Source organism: Octopus sinensis, linkage group LG2 (assembly GCF_006345805.1).
Source record: "Octopus sinensis linkage group LG2, ASM634580v1, whole genome shotgun sequence".
Lineage (NCBI taxonomy): Eukaryota > Metazoa > Mollusca > Cephalopoda > Octopoda > Octopodidae > Octopus > Octopus sinensis.
The window spans coordinates 126,563,143-126,577,488 of record NC_042998.1 but is presented as its reverse complement, the minus strand read 5'-3'; positions in this window follow the sequence as shown (position 1 = coordinate 126,577,488).

Sequence of the window (14,346 nt, the reverse complement as noted above, 5' to 3'; positions counted from 1 at the left end):
ACGATTCTAACTCCATTGCAGAAAATTCAGGCAGCTGAGTTGGTCGACTAGAGAGAAAATTAAGTTCTTTATGTAGCCGGCCGTGAAATTTTTAGTATCGGTAAATAAAATGATGGCAATTATGGTAACAATATCTTCTGTTGTGATAACAATAGCAGTTACATCGATAATGAAGACAGCAATAACACCACTAATAAATAATGGCAGCGGTTACAACGCAAAATTCCGTCAGTATCAACAATAGCGTTAAAATTCTCAGTAATAACATCAAAACTTTCCAGCAATTATGAACAACGATGACAGATAACAATATCAAAACAAGTGTAGCTAGAACAGTAGTGAAAACAATCATAATAACCACAATAACATCAATATAGTGTTAATAAAACACTGAGTTTAGGTTTTTTGCTAATGATTTTCCAAAACGCGAAAAAATTATTTACAATTCATCTGGAGAAGTGTTTTTTAACAGCCGAGTCCTCTGTGACATCCTGTGATACGGAGATGTAAAGATATAAAGGGATAAGGTTTCAAACGAGTCAGTCTATTACATAGTCAGGGTCGTCGTCGTCGTCGTGCCAGACACGATGTTAGTTCGTTGACAGGTAACAGCTGTGGTCGCCATTTTGGTGACGTCAGGCCACTATTCACAGACCAGGAAATGCAGACACCTACATCTACAATTTTGTCCTCTGAAAGCTAGTCAATAGACCCAGGCAGATTGCATTTGTAGATTAAGTTACAAACCGAGATAAAGATGGAGGAGAATGAGAGGTAAGGAGGGAAATAGAATGTTAGGAAAAAGATTAAAGAAAAAAAGAGAAAGAGAGAGACAGTGATAGCTGAAAGAGTGTAGAATTAAAACAAATATCAAGAAAAGAGACCAATGTGTGATGAAATGTGAGTGGTATAATTCGATAGGGAGAATTAAATGCAGCAGAGCAAACAACAGCAGAGTAAAATTAACAGATGCACAGACAGATGAGGATAAAGACCTGTATAAGAAAACGAGAGAGAGGAAGAGAAGGAGTGGGTATATGTGGGAATTTTAAAGGTCAGAAAGAAAAGAAAGAAACATAAGCGATGAAAGGGAAGAAAGTAAGTACGAAAGAGGGAAAATGGTGGGGGTGCAGACGGTTGTTATTACTGTTAGAAATCAATGTAATGTCAATCATTGCAAAATAGATATAATGGCTAACATTTGGAAGAGGGTTAAAGTCGATTAAATAGATTTCAGTAATTGAAAGGCAAGATCAACCAAAGCAGGATTTGAACTTAGAACATAAAAAGTTGTAACTAAATACCATAAAGCATTTTGTGCCACGCATCATACGGATTTCAAATTTTGGCGCAAGGTCAACAATTCTGGGGGAGGGTTAAGTCGATTACATCGATTCCAGTACTCAGCTGGTGCTTATTTTATCAACCCCGAAAAGATGAAAGGCAAACTCGATCTCGGTGAAATTTGAACTCAGAACATAAAGACAAACGAAATGTCGCTCAGCATTTTGTCCGGTGTGCTTACGATTCTGCCAGCTCACCGATTTCTGTCAATAATAATAATGGTTTCAAATTTTGACACAACGTCAGCAAGTTCGGAGGATGGGGTAAGTTGATTACATTGACCCCAGCATTCAACTGGTACTTATTTTATCGACCCCGAAAAAGATGAAAGGCAAAGTCAGCCTCGGCGAAATCTGAACTCAGAAGGTAAAGATGGACGAAATACATATTTCTTTACTACCCGCAAGGGACTAAACACAGAAAGGACAAACAAGGACAGACAGACGGATTAAGTCGATTATATCGACCCAAGTGCGTAACTGGTACTTATTTAATCGACCCCGAAAGGATGAAAGACAAAGTCGACCTCGGCAGAATTTGAACTCAGAACGTAGCGGCAGACGAAATACCGCTAAGCATTTTGCCCAGCATGCTCACCGCCTTGTGCTACGCATCATATTAACGACGGTTTCTCTCAGATTTAGGAAGGAGGCCGGTCCACTGATTAGGAAACCAACTCTCGATAGCCGAGGCCACCTAGTAATAAATAGGTGGCAGAGAGTGATATAGTTTCGCCACTGTTAAATAAGTGCCACTAGAAGAAATAATTTCACGACAGCACTGCAGAAATGTTGGATTTCTTTGAATGTTGCGCTAAATTCTCTGCCAGGGAAAACCTACCCGTGGAGGACTACCATCTCGACCAATAGGAAAAGAAACGTCTATGTTTACCTCCCTTCCACTTAACGTTCTCTCTTACCTCACCTTTATCCTTTTTCTCTGCTTATTTCCTCACTATTCATTTCTCCCACGTGCACTTCCCACTCTTCTGTCTCTTAAATCCACTCCCCTTTCTCTTGTACCTGTTTACCCACTCTCAATTTTTTTCCTTTCATCTTGTCACTCCTGCCTACTCAATAACATTCTCTATTTTTACCCTTGCCTCCCCTTCTCTTTCTCTCCCTCACTCTCTCTCTCTCTCTCTCTCTCTTTCTCTCTCTCTGGCGCGCGCGCGCTTTCTGTTGATATCCTATTTATATAGGTTTAAACAGACTTACGAATTGAGCTCCGAAAGTTTTGAGGCCTTTTTTAGGAGAGACAGTTATAACGATCCTTGATAGTAATTTTAATATATCTTTACAAAACATCTAACTTATCTGTATTCCAAATTGAAGGTGATTGTAACAGCACGTTGAACACACCCTACTAAATAGTGTTTTTCACAGCTGACTAGTCTGCAGATTATAATCGGGACGTCAAGACAGTTTGGCATCTAGCTATGCAATAATGTTTTGTGTTAAGCCTGGCAAAAACACTAGAAACTTATGAAATACTCCAGACTGTTTATAGAGCATCTGTTTTTCGCTTGCACAAGAGATTCAAGGACGGTAGAGAAAAGGTGAGAGGCGATGAGAAGTGTGGAATGGAGAGGAACGTCAGAACATCAGGGCTGGTTAAGAAAATTTGCAATTTTCTGGATGAAGAACGTCATGTGTCTATAAAGACAATAAGCGTACAGTTTGGAGTTGGTGCGACTACTGTACACAGAATTTTTCACGAAGATCTGAACACGTGTAAAATTTGTGCTAAGTTTGTTCCCAGGACGCTCGGTGACGAACTTCTGTTTGCCACTGAGCGTCCTGGGAAAGACGCGTTAGTGACAGCAGGGAGATGGTTGAGTACATTACTTCCAATCCAAGATTACTTGAGTCTTCCGTGACCTGAGATGTATGTTGGTTCTATTGTTATGATCCCGAGACCAAAACACAGAGTGTCCATGGAAGCATCCTGGCTCACCAAATTCAAGAAAGTCCGGCAAAGCAATTCCACTGGGAAGCTCATGATGATTCCTTTTTAAACAGCAATGACATCGTCTACATCCACTGGCTTCCCTCTGGCCAGACGGTCAACAAAGAGTATTTTGTTGAAGTTTTGAGTGGGTTCGGGAAGATATTTCGTTACAAAGGCCAGTGCTCTTCCATTCAAGTTGGTGACACCTACACCAGGACAATGAACCAGTCCACAAATCCATCCTGGTAACTAATTGCTTGACAGAGACGGGCAACAAAACTGTCTCTCACCTTCTCTACAACCCAGAACTTACTCCCTGTGACTTTTGGTTATTCCCCAAGCTGAAAGAGAACTTCAAGGGTAGTCATTCAGTTACTGTACTTGGATGGACGGGATCAGGATCACTGATGAAAGAAGGGTTCGAATAAAAGGGGCTACAGAGATGATAGTAAAACGCTGCCTATGGGTTCTGGAAGAGCTAGCTACCGAATTTGGTTTGAAACTGAACGTGGTCTTTGTGCCCTCAGAAAGGAATAAGGCACATTCTAATCAGGAAGAAAAAAGCTTGGTTGGCGGTACTGGAAGATTCGGAGCAAAGGATAGCTGCAGTGTATCGGCTAGGTGACTCAGAACAAAGAAGACTGCATATGGGCATGGAGAGAACTCTGTATTTTGCGAATTGTGTTGGATGGCGATATGGAGGGAAATTAAGATGAACACTGCAGATGGGGTTGCACGAATCCTGAGAGAGATGTTCCTAGAACGAGGCCCTGTGGACGAATTGCAAATTGATAACGACACTGCATTTCGTTCAGAGGTGCTGAAGGAGATGCTTGATAAGTGGAATGTGCACCGCTTCTTCAGTGTGGTATACAAGCACAATCGCACGATCAAAGCCATGGCGAAGAGGGGGCGCATCTCACTACTGGAAACGGTATTTTAGTATATGTCACCCCGATCAGGATAGGCCGAGGAGTCCGTGCCACACAGAGGTATGAATGGCAACATCCGTATACAGCATCACAATACCCTGTGGAAGAGAGAAAGCCTGCCTTCGTGCAGGTAGGAGATGAAGTCTTGGTCAAACCCCCAAAAGCACGCTTGCACATCTCTGTGGAACAAAGAGGTAGTGACAACTGTTCATTCCAAAAATAGTGTCTCTCTAGATGAAATGCTGCATCATGTCATAGATGTTTGCAGAAGCGTCATTTCTTCGGGAGACAAAAAAGGAGGAGAAGTGAACGGTGCTCCATTCCTGCGGAGATGAAAGCAAGTGGTCCATCCAGGTGGATGGCAGATTTCAACATGGATGGGATGATCTTTGAGATCGGGTGGTGAGGAGGTGTGTAGATGAGGTGGACCAGGAGTAAAAGGTCAGTGACGTCAAAGACTGAGGACCCCTACCGGAAGAGAAAGAGTGAGGGAGGTCTCGTGGGCGGAAGTAGGACCAGCGTTGTATTTCTTTACTACCCACAAGGGGCTAAACATAGAGGGGACAAACGAGGTCAGACAAAGAGATTAAGTCGATTACATCGACCCCAGTGCGTAACTGGTACTTATTTAATCGACCCTGAAAGGATGAAAGGCAAAGTCGACCTTGTTGGCCTCTTCGCTTCCCGACGGTCGTGACGGACAGACGCGTATGGACGTACGGGCTAGAGAGGAAGTTTACCGTTAGATTCTGGCGATAGGTTAGGCGGGTAGGGCGCCTTTCGGATGTAACCCAGCTGGATAGCCGACGCTGCAAGAGTACTTGAGAGGTAGGTGAATCGTACTTGGTTCCTCATAATATACAAACTCAACCCTATTTCTATGAAAAAAATATATAGTACCAGTAATATACTGAAATGGTTAATTAAACAAGAACATATTTTATTATCTCTGGCATTCCGAATAGTATGTTTGACTGACAGCAAGATTGCTTGACCGAACCCATCCTGCTTCAAGTTGCTCCCTACGAAAGGAAATTAGCCATACAAGAAATGGTGGTAGGAGAATTTTGCGGAGAATTGAATTTGATTTGCAGACTTGGCCTACCAGGAGATTATTGCCATCTTATGACACTTTCGTCTTAACTTCAAACCAAGCAAGAAAATATGTTCCAAAATGATAAATATTTTACATAATAGACAAGTGTACATTAGTGGTTACACGTAGTTTCGGTATGTCTTGAGATGAATTTTCTTCTAGCCTGGTATAAATAACTATTATGAATTTCTGTTTAAAAAAATAATCAAGATTTCTAATATAAGCACAAGCCAAAAAGGTTTAGTGAACAGATATAATTGTTTAAATTTACTCCACTATTTGATAGGTGCTTTGGACAGGGGTGTGACATACGAGAACGAAAATACTGTTCTGGTAATACGACAATGCTTGGAAAAAATAATTTCTGATGTAGACACAAAGTCGGACGTCGGGTATAATTGATTAAAACAACACCAAGATTTGACTGATACTTCTTTTATCGATCTTGGAAGAGCGGAAAACAAAGTCGGCCGCGGCGAAATTTAATATAGCTAAATATTATACAACTGATTCCGTTATTCGTAGTCCTGCAATAAATGGATAATAAATAGCGACTCTACATAAGGGCAGTGGATTTATATGATCGATTTTTATTGATTATACTTCCTAAGCTTGTAAAATAAATGCAAGTTGAATACTGAGGTCGACCTTATCGATTGTAACCATTCCAAAAAATGTAGGGGCTTATATACCTATTTCTTTACTACCCACAAGGGACTAAACACAGAGAGGACAAACAAGGACAGACAAACGGATTAAGTCGATTATATCGACCCCAGTGCGTAACTGGTACTTAATTTGTCGACCCCGAAAGGATGAAAGGCAAAGTCGACCTCGGCGGAATTTGAACTCAGAACGTAGCGGCAGACGAAATACTGCTAAGCATTTCGCCCGGCGTGTTAACGTTTCTGCCAGCTCGCCGCCTGTAAAGGGCTTATACACCTACGTTAGACATCGATACCGACAGTACTTAACAACAGATGGGAAAGAATTGGTGAATTGTTGTTGAATGCTTCGATGGCCATATGGTTTGTAATGTCCAGTGCTAGTCATTATCAACCAAACATTCTAGTTCTGTATCCATTATCAATCAAACATTTTAGTTCTGTATCCATATCCATTAGAAGTGACTTTTCTTATATTCAGCTTTAAATAGTTTTTGAAGGTCAGATTTATTTTATATTTGGTATAAATGTTAATGTAGAACATTCAATTAATGTAATAGTCTTGGAAAGGAAAAATACACTTTGCGCAATTGAAATTAAAATCAATGAATCAATATTTATTTATTTCAGGTAAATGGAGCGACAGAAACATTTGAACACACGTGGAGATGATGTTCAGAATTTAGAAGAGGAGTCACAGATACTCTGTTCAAATCCGACCGTGTACCTTTTATGCCAAAGCGAAAGAATTTTAAAACTCAATTCCAGTTATATATTAGTTTTGAAATTTGGCACAAGACTAGCAATCTAAGGGAAGGGATTTATTCGATTACATCGACTCCAGTGCTGAACGATACTTATTTTATCGACCCCGAAAAAGATGAAAGACAAAGTCAACCTCGGCGGAATTTGAACTCAAAATGTAAATACGAACGAAATATCTATTTCTTTACTACCCGCAAGGGGCTAAACACAGAGAGAACAAACAAGGACAGAAAAACGGATTAAGTCGATTATATCGACCCCAGTGCGTAACTGGTACTTATTTAATCGACCCCGAAAGGATAAAAGGCAAAGTCGACCTCGGCGGAATTTGAACTCAGAACGTAGCGGCAGATAAAATACCTATTTCTTTACTACCCACAAGGGGCTAAACGCAGAAAGGACAAACAAGGACAGACAAACGGATTAAGTTTATTATATCGACCCCAGTACGTAACTGGTACTTATTTAATCGACTCCGGAAGGATGAAATGCAAAGTCGACCTCGGCGGAATTTGAACACAGAACGTAGCGGCAGACGAAATACCTATTCCTTTACTACCCACGAGGGGCTAAACACAGAGAGAACAAACAAGGACAGTCAAACGGATTAAGTCGATTATATCGACCCCATTGCGTAACTGGTACTTATTTAATCGACCCTGAAAGGATGAAAGGCAAAGTCGACCTCGGCGGAATTTGAACTCAGAACGTAACGGCAAACGAAATATCGATCAGTATTTCGCCTGGCGTGCTAACGTTTCTGCCAGATCGCCGCCTTAATTCCAGTTATATAATAGCATTTGGCTATGATCACTTACAGACATAGCTTTGAAGTTTTTCAAAAGAAATCTATATTTTTTCATTTAGCAAATATCGGAGAATAATATAAGTTTTGTCGACCAAAGACTATGATGTGGTTTTAATGATTCTCAGTCGACCAAAAATCTATCACAAGTTACACTTCTGACACTTCACAAACTTTCATATACTCTATAGACTTCACAAACTTTCATATAATCTAAAATATAAGACTCTTGTGATTTTTTCAAAAAATTACATTTATTTCACACACGCCATATAAATAGTTAGTTGCTGGACTATTCAAAACAAATTACAACTTGCTTATGGAGTGTTGACAAAACCAGTGCTAAGCACTAGGAAATCTAAAAGGTCAACTGGAGTCTGAGGACAGGACACAAATTCGGACTCGGACAAAATTTCTTTACCCAACTATGAAAATTTTGTGAGAAAATGAGCAGGTGATGTTGATTCTGCTGTAGAGGAGGACGAAGGGTGAGATGGCTGGGGAGGAGGAAAGGATAATATTGTGTGGTGATACAATGTATCATATGATCTGGTGTGAAACATTTCAAATTTTGCCAAATGACAGATTTACTCAATGTCGAGCTTGATTCGTAAAACTATTGGTTTCTTGTTCGCAAGTTAAGTATAATGTTTTTTATTGATTACTAGCAGTATAACCCGGCCTTGCCCGAGAGTTCTTTATTTCAAACCAAACTAAGTAATATCGACGTCAAATTTGGGCAAAATCCGTTGAAACTGGTTATATTATATATATTATATATATTATATATATATAATATAATATAATATAATATAATATAAATATATATGGGCAACAGACACGAACACACATGTACGTACGTACACCTATTGCATGTTTTGTGCATGTTCATAAACAGAAATGAATGGGAAAATGGTGTTAAATTTGTAGATTAACACTCGCACGATTTTCACTAAGAAAAATAATCGTTTTTTTTTTTTTTTTTTGGCGTGGAATCAACTACTCTGGCCTCCTAATATGCTACTAAACCCTTTTTGTGGTCCGTGAAACGGAGTGGGTGTGGTGGAAGCCTCGGAAATTGTACCCATTTATATTGTGCAATTCACTGACAAATTGCTACTCACCTCTTTGTTTCTTTGTTGTTAAATAAATGGATTGTCAACAAAACACTTTTTTACTCGGCGTAAAATCAAAACAAAACTCTTTTGCACCCAAAGTAATGTGTGTGAGAGAGAGGGTGGGGGAGAAAGATGAACGATTTAAAATAAATAAATGATTTAAAATAAATATATTGTAATTGTTGTGTGAGAAAGTATATATACTATGATTATAAAATATAGTGTCTTTAAAAAACATCCTGAATTTGAACACTATATCTCGTGTTTAAGAAAAGACAAAACATTTTACATTTTATATTTTATGAACATCGTCACTTACTCTCTCTCTCTCTCTCTCTCTCTCCCTCTCTCACTTTGTCTTTCCCGTGAAACTCTCTGCTTCTCTTCCACTTTTATTTATCTTGTTTTTTTTGTTAGACGCCGTCAGAAAGCTATGGCTGAAAATAGATTTTTATGAACGTCGTCACTTACTCTCTCTCCCTCTCTCACTTTGTCTTTCCCGTGAAACTCTCTGCCTCTCTTCTTCCACTTTTCTTTATCCTGTTTTTTTTTGTTAGACGCCGTCAAAAAGCTATGGCTGAAAATAGATTTTTACCGCTATCCGCGGGTGCCTCGAGAAAAAATAAGTTGAGAAAACCCAGATAGGATGTTGACGAATGTCCTCCTAAAATTTGAGCGACATGCGTGCTAATTTGTGGATGTGCATAAACTACAATAACGCACACACATACACACACACACACACACACACACACACACACACACACACACATCTTGCCGTATATATATATACAGTTATATATAAATATATATGTATTCACAACCACATGGTTCTGGGTTCATTACTATTGCGTGACACTTTGGGCAAGTGTCTTCTGCTATAGACTCGGGCCGACCAGAGACTTGTGAGTATATCTGGTTGACGTAAAAAAATTTTTTTGAAAATTTTCCACAAAAATTTTTGAAAAGTTTTTTGAAAATTTTCCTCAAAAATTTTTGAAAATTTTCCCCAAAGATTTTTGAAAATTTTTCCCAAAAGTTTTTGAAAAATTTTTTGAAAATTTTCCACAAAAATTTTTTGAAAATTTTTGAAAATTTTTCACAAAAAGTTTTTTGAAAATTTTTCCCAAAAATTTTTCAAAAGTTTTTTGAAAATTTACCCCAAAAATTTGTGAAAAATTTTTTGAAAATTTTCCCCTAAAATTTTTGAAAAATTTCTTCTATCGAAGGCATTTCAGCAAAAATGCTTCCGTAAAGACGGTGAAAATATTGTCAATTTCCCCAAACAGGGATACAATTCAATTTTTAAACAATAACCAAAGCCCCTTCTCCGAAAGGGGGAGGGTTACGGTTTACAATTATGTAACAAATGCAACACAACAACGCTTCCCTGACGAGGAACCAACAAACGTGATTACAATAGTCAAACAATAATAATAATAACAACAAACCTTTTCAATTTATCCCTATTTATGTGAAACCACTTATTCAAGTTCAAGTCATTGATGCAATTTTATACGAATTACTAATACACACACATAATAAGGGTGAAAAATTGAATATTAATTTGATTAATATGAATTGAAAATCAGTGGTGTAGCATATAAGACCATAGCGGATCTTCTTCTAGCAAAATGGTTGACCATTCTTAATGGTTCATCCCTGTTATATAATATTTTCACTTTAATAGTGAAAGTGTCTGCATTACAAAAGAGAGATGTTTTTGTTTCACTTTTAACACGTAATACTGAAATAGTGAAGAAGATATGATATTGCTGTGGGGTCGCCCTAGGGAAAAAGTTAAGATTTTTTGCCGATGACACTCCCCGGACATGTGTAAGGCATGTGTTAAATTTGAATGAAATTGGTTGTGTAGTTCTCAAGTTTTAGGGAAACACACAGACAGACAGACACACATTCTCAGTTTTATATAGAGAGAGATAATTGGGAATCAGCACTGAGCTTTCAGCGAAGTTCTCAAGGTTAATTAACCACTTGAAAGTAACGTAGGAGAACAATTCTTCCGAACTCTTGCTCCTTGAGAAGAGAAAGAGACTCAAAGTGAAAAAGGTAGTCGTCATTTAAGGATGTTTCCATCAAATTTGAAATGACGGATGTAATGGTGAAAAGAAGGTAATTGACAAGGCCAGAGTTGTCGCGTTTTGTAAAAATAGCAAGAGTGAAGATCTACGTAATGACAGCGGCTAACTCTTAAGTGCATTATTTGAGGTTAATGAAAGGGACACTGTAAGGACCAGTTGCTTATTAGGCTTCTCTAATCAGAGAAGTTATTGCTGTCTAGTCCTTAATAAACTCTAATCGAGCAGACCCATGACCAGAAGTATCGTAGCCATGCCCCTTTCTACCTTTTTCTGTTTTTGCATGAAAAATTGAAAGTATTTTCCAGTGTGTATTTCCCTTTTTTAATGTAATTGTGTATGATAGGCCAGAGATTTGGTAAATTTCTCCAACAGTCGAGAAATCACATAAAGCATCTCTCGTTGGTTTTAGTTAGAGAAGTTTCAACACTTTTGAGATCGCATGTAAGTTTATAGTGCAAATTCGGAGTTGGAGGCAACTACAGTGAGGTTTTTCTTGATAACATTCATAGCCTTTTTTCATATTTTGGTATGAGAGATGCTAACATACCTCCCAATTTAGTACCAGCACATGGTTACTGGGTGCTTCTGGCAAAGTTCACTGCTGCATGCATTCAGACCATACTATCCCACCCTCTCGTCCCAATAACCTCCCTATCCACAATATTTTTTCATGCAAATATTTGAGATGGGCATAAGATTTTACCATTCCAAAAAGGTTATCCCAGCGCCTTACAAAAAAAACTGAAAATATAAAAAGACAATTGTATTAAAGAGCAACAGAGAGAAACTAATCCTTATAGCTGAACAAATTGAACAGATCTTATCTCTAGAAAGTTCTGAGGATGTTGACTATGAAACCAATATTATACGATAATTGCAGCAGATGATATGCTGCAAACAGCATGAATAAAAGAATTTGACATTTCAAAAAACTTCAGTCTTGGAGATAAACTTTCAAATCTGAACTACTTTAAGATATGAGACATTAGGAATCATAAAAAAAGATGCATTAAGATGATGATCAAAATAGGTAAGTGAGCTAGAATGTAAAATAGATGGATATAGTAGCACTGCAAAGCACATAAATTTTTACTATTGGTTTTACATTCATTTTTCTATGCTAAAATGGATTGAAGAAGTCGCCGTCGTTATCTTATAACTTCCACATTACCATTTGGCTGAATCAGCCATTGATTCATATGATAAATACTATATGCTGACAGCTGGAATTTAGCTTAACCATCAGCAACGGAGTGGTTACTACTGAGAGCTAAGCGAAACTAGCTAGCTAGTATAGTAACCGCGCTCGCTGTGGGGCGGTTATCTCCCATGTCTGTACATAGACCTGTGCTTTTTTGAAATTATAAGTGCCTTTGACTCTTGTTTCTAGCAATGTGTGTGCTTCCTAGCACCCTCAGTCACTATTAGCGACAATTGAAATGTTCCCTTTTGGTTTTATATTGCGCCAAGCCGCCTTCGTTATCATATATATATATATTATATATATATATATATATATATATATATATATATATATATATATATGGCAAATGAAAGATAGAAGATGGAATATACGATAATTTATTATTAATCACGACAATTGTTTCGACACATCTAGCATCGATTCCTCATTCGTTTTATTATCCATATATATATATATATATAAGTACTATAATTGGTATTGTCAATATTATCTTTATTACAGCCATTACTACAACCATAACTTAGTGGTTAAGGTCTTGCACTCACGATCGCGAGACCGTGGTTTCAATTCCTAGATTGGGTAGTGCGTTGTGTTCTTGATCAAAACACTTCATTTCACACCGTTTTACGATCGCTTCGACACCTGACTTATGGTACACCGTGCACCTGTTCAGGCAACGTCGATTTGATGGAGGGAGTGAGCTAATGTACAACACATACTTTTGATCACTATAAACAAATTATTTGTGCAGGTCGTTCGGCAAAAGTTGAATACTCATATGTCGTCTTCGACAGGAGAGTCCATCACTACAACCATTATTATTATCATTATCAACATTATTAGTGTTTTCAGTTCTATATTTAAGAGATGAGGAATTATGTACACTATTTACATTAATTATATTTGACCTCATCTTGTTTATTGTTAACACGACGTTTTGGCTGATATACCCTCCAGCCTTCATCAAATGTCTTGGGAAAATTTCGAACCTGGGTTCTCTTTCCTAAGGTATTTTTCGACGTTATTATTAACATATGGCGTAGTGGTTAAGAGCGCGGGCTACTAACCCCAAGATTCTGAGTTCGATTCCAGGCAGTGACCTGAACAACAACAGCAACAACAACAACAATAATAATAATAACATCGAAAAATACCTGAGGAAAGAGAACCCAGGTTCGGAATTTCCCCAAGACACCTGATGAAGGCTGGAGGGTATATCAGCCGAAACGCTGTGTTAAGAACAAATATCCGTCAAATGTAAATAATGTACATTAATGTTGTTGTCATTTATTTATGGCATCATAGTTATTAATGGTATCTTCTATAATAATAAACTTGAAATTCTGTTTGTCTGGGACCCCTGTATCTCACTCTATATTTGCCCTACATAGACATACTATACCTTTTTCGAATCAGGATGATCCCGGGTTTGAAAATCTGTCCTTCATTTGGTTCTTGAACATCCGACATTGGGATCTGATTTAAATGCATCTGGGTTGCTATTTCTAGCAGGTAAAGCATGGCTGATTCATGCCATCTTGCTGGGCGTTTGTCAGATTACGTCAGAGATCAAGGGTGGGATAAATGACATTCGCTTCGTTAATTTTACGTCGAGATAAGAACTTTGGGACAAATTGGCCAACAGTTAGAATTCAGATTGCATTACAGAATTAATTTTCATCCGTCCTTAACCTCTGACCAAACACCAACGGGGCATATAGTCATTATAGATGTATTATAGTCGTGCTACTTAGCTTTCTTTAGTCTTAGGCTGCAGGCCCAATTAACCCTCCGTAGGAGCTAGCTTAAAAATCCCCATGGAGTGCGGCTTTTTAGTTAGTTATTAACATAACAAAGTTGGCGATCTGGCAGAATCATTAGCATGCCCGGCAAGATACTTAGTGGCCGTTCTTCCGGGTTTGCGTTGAGTTCAAATTCCACCCAGGTCGACTTTACCTTTCATCTTTCAGGATCGATTGGGTTTTGGATAGAAAATTCACAAAAAGTCACTTCTATTGATTTTTTAATGTCTTTGTGGGGTGGCTGGAGAAATGTAAAGCTATGCACGACCACCCTTGGACGGTTTTGAATGACCATAGAAAGTGCGAGCCCTCTAACTGAAAAATTGTGGATTTGTATAAAGGACACGCACGCAGACATTTTGCCGTTTATATATATAGAGATTAAAGAAAAAGAAAGTTGTGAATACACACACACACACAACATACATACATAAATACATACACACATATATACATATATGTACTTACAACCACATATATACACACACAAACGCACACATGTATATATACACACACATACATATACATATATAAATCAAGAGATGATAGACGTAAACATACAC